Consider the following 3,857-nt stretch of genomic DNA (forward strand, 5'->3'; position numbering starts at 1 on the left):
CTCTTTATCTCAGGTAATATATCTTTGCCGGAAGTCCACTTTGTCTGATTTCAATAGATTTTCCAGCAGTCTTATAATTATCATTTGCATGTTTTATCTTTGTCCACCATTTTATTTTTAACTTATCAGCATCTTTGTATTTAAGATTCATGCTCATGTTTTGTAAACAGCATATAGTTGTGTCTTGCTTATATTTTTATATTTTGTAATCGGCTATTAAGTTCATACCATTAATTTTTCATTTTAGATATATTTTTCATGTATAGAATTTCTATATTGTTCTTTTTCATAAGTTCCATTTCTCTAGGAGGTTCTCAATTCGTTCCCTCCTTCTGTTCATGTTTTTTATTTAAATTATTAGACATATTTTTAATTGCTTTTAAAATATTCCTTTCTGCTAATTTCATTTTGATATCAGTTTCTATTGACTAATTTTTGCCCAATTATAGATCCCAATTTTCTGCTTCTTTTCCTGATGTAGAATATTCTTTCCCTGTATTCAGCCAAAGACTCATGCAGCTCCCTATGCAGATGTTTGGAGCTCATTCTCTTTGCAATGTCTTCTTTTCTGATACCCTGCCCCACAAATTCCAACTACTTCAGTAACCCTGAACTGCATCTCAGTTTCTCCAGCTCAGCAAGAGATCTTTATGTTCTGTTTGGACTCCAGCCCTGTTCCATGTTCTGAAAAGTGCTTCCAGGCATAAACTCAAGGCAGTGGAGCTCACTGTTTCCCTTCTCTCAGGTATACCAGTCCTGCACTATGTGTTATCCAATGTCTGTCTGTAAACAGCTGTTCCTTATATTTTGCCCAGTTTTATAGTTGTTTATATTAGGAAGGCTATCCAAGTACCAATTATTCCACCATGGCTGGATGCAGAATCTATTCTCTTCCATTCATTTTTTTTTATCAATTTATTAGTTCATTATTTCCCTGAACAGGTATTTATGAACAGTAGATGCTGGAGCTACACATTAATGAGATACTGTCTTGAACGTGAATGAGCTTTCAGAGTAGAGACTGATAAATAAAAAAGTAATTTCAATGCAATGTGATAAGTATGAAGGGAAGATTTAAAAGGAAGTGCTGTGAGAGATAAGTAAAAGGAAAAGTTTTTATTATACATTTAATCCAGGCCAAAGCCAAATCTTTGGTAATCTCTAAGATTATGGATTTCAACCATTGCTGCAATACTGGAATTCCCTAGGTAACTCTGTAAAGTACTGTTGACTGGGTCCTACCTCAAATTTTCTGATACAGTTGGTCTGGGGTGTTGCCCTAGGCTTTGATGTTCTAAAATCTGTGTTGATATTTGCTTTGTAGCCAAAGTTTAAAATGTTTATCTGTGGTAATTTTCTCATCTAGATCTTATAAATAAATGTATGGATTTGTGAAAACTATAAATACTGTTGTTGTGTGCCGTCGAGTCAATTTCAACTCATAGCAAACCCTATATGACAGAGTAGAACTTTATAGGAGCAGATCGCCAGGTCTTTTCTCCCACAGAGCTGCTGGTGGGTTCAAACTGCTGACCTTCTGGTTAGCAGTCGAGTGCTTAACCATTGCACCACAAGGGCTCCTTATAAATATAATGTTACTAGCAAAAATGTTCACTGAATTTATATTTTCTGTTGCCCAATGTTTCAAAACTGTTGTTTCATATATTTTCCCCAGTTTTGTAGCTTCACTCTGTATTCATGAAATTATATTGAATTGATTAAATAAATTGGTAATCTGTCCATCCATCCATCTAACAAATATTTTTTAAGTGTCAAACATTTTATAGTCACTGTGTTAAGTACTATAGCTTTAACATTGTGGTAAATGGATCATAGCAAAGGATAATGCGTTACTTTGCAGTAGCTTGACTGAAGTTTTCTCATAATCCCGATATTTTGAAAGTATGCTGGTCCGTGTACATGTGTATTCTTATTAAGGAGCAAATACTTATTTGAAGGTACAATGATATTTATAATTGGATTTCCCATTCTGAAAATCAGAAGGATTAACTTTGTTTTCTAGTTTCTGATGACATCTCTCCCAGAGAAAAAATGGCACAAATATAATTAATTTATACATTGTAAAAGGTCATCAGAAAAAGAATTTTAGAAAGTTGTAAATAAAGTAACCTAAACCTGTACTATCAACTTAATTTTCAAAGAGCTATGCTGATAACATCATGGAAATAACATCAGATTTGTAAAATATAACCCACATATTTATATTATAAACAGCATAAGCATTCATTCTTATTTGTAAGTGCTATATATGTGTAAGGCAGGGTAAAATTTGACAGTGAAGTGTACATTTTGCCATATTAAAAGAGAGCATGTAATCTAATTAAATTTGAATCTGTTCCAGCACTTACAATGCAAAAACATGAACAATGATGACTCTTTTTCCACCCCAAGGAGAACCAACCAATACCACAAACACAAGTAATGTGCAAAATGTCAACGTTAAATATCTTATCTCATGCAACTATTTGGACACTTGTATACTGCCCAGGCAGCAGAAAACCTGCCTCTGATCACAGTCTGGTTTTGCAAGTCTAAAAGATCACTTCTAATTTGAATTTACACAGATTGAGAGATTTTGAGTCTATTTCATTTTGCTGTAGCAAGTTTAAACATTTGGTATCTTCCTTGTTATTTTCATGTCATAGCTATACACTAGCAATGACTTTGTTATCATGGTCATAATTATTTACATTGAGGCGTCTATATGACAATTGTTGCCTTGAGATTGAAAATTTTGACCGTACACTTGACTCCCATTAATTCTTTAACTTGTCACATTTTTCACAGCGAATTCTGACTCTCAAAATATGTTATCTGCAGACCTCTGAGAGATTCAGTATGTCAATGGTAATCTTTCTAATCCTGAGCCTCTTAGACCTTTGGGTACCACTATGACTGTGAGATTCTTTTGTTGCCTATTTCCCTATAGGCCTAAAATCACTTCCTCAAGAATACTTGTAAAAGAAAGTAGACGGCAAAACACAGTTTCTCTCTGTTTCCTATGTTGAATACCTATCTCCTGATAAGATGCTTATGAATTTAAACTAAGAAAATTTTTTATGGGGAGTTTAATACTTAAATCACTTATCAGTCTTCTATTCATTTTTAGTAAAATATAATGATGCTGAAAAGCCTTATTTTTTTTTACACCAATGTATCCAAATTCTAAGTCCAAGCCTGACAAATAGTACATGAATTAGATTAACACCAATTAAAAAATGAATGTAAGCTTCCATATTTCATATTTAGAGAGCTCGGAGTCAGCCTTTCCCAAGAAGCACTTTAATACCATTAAAGTAAATAAAACCAAGTCCTTTCCATGGAAATTGAAAGTAAAGCTTTTTTTTTTTTTATTGATAGAAAGAAGAGAGGAGACTGGAACAAAGTATGGGTCATTTTACATGGATTCTATGGAAAGAAGACACAAAGGTAACCCCACCAGAAAAAAAAATGTATTCATGGTCATTGGCAATAAATAGGTTACACGCATCTGTCAGTTTGCTGTACTGTGGGGGCTTGCGTGTTGCTGTGATGCTGGAAGCTATGCCACCGGTATTCAAATACCAACAGGGCCACCCATGGCGGACAGGTTTCAGCTGAGCTTCCAGACCAAGACAGACTAGGAAGAAGGGCCCGGCGATCTACTTCTGAAAAGAATTAGCCAGTGAAAACCTTATGAATAGCAGCTGAACAATGTTTGATATAGTGCTGGAAGATGAGCCCCTCAGGTTGGAAGGCACTCAAAATACGACTGGGAAAGAGCCGCTGCCTCAAAGTAGAGTCGACCTTAATGACGTGAATGAAGTCAAGCTTTCAGGACCTTCATTTGCTGATGT

This window comes from Trichechus manatus, unplaced genomic scaffold (genome assembly GCF_000243295.1).
Source record: "Trichechus manatus latirostris isolate Lorelei unplaced genomic scaffold, TriManLat1.0 scaffold00311, whole genome shotgun sequence".
Taxonomy (NCBI): Eukaryota; Metazoa; Chordata; class Mammalia; order Sirenia; family Trichechidae; genus Trichechus; species Trichechus manatus.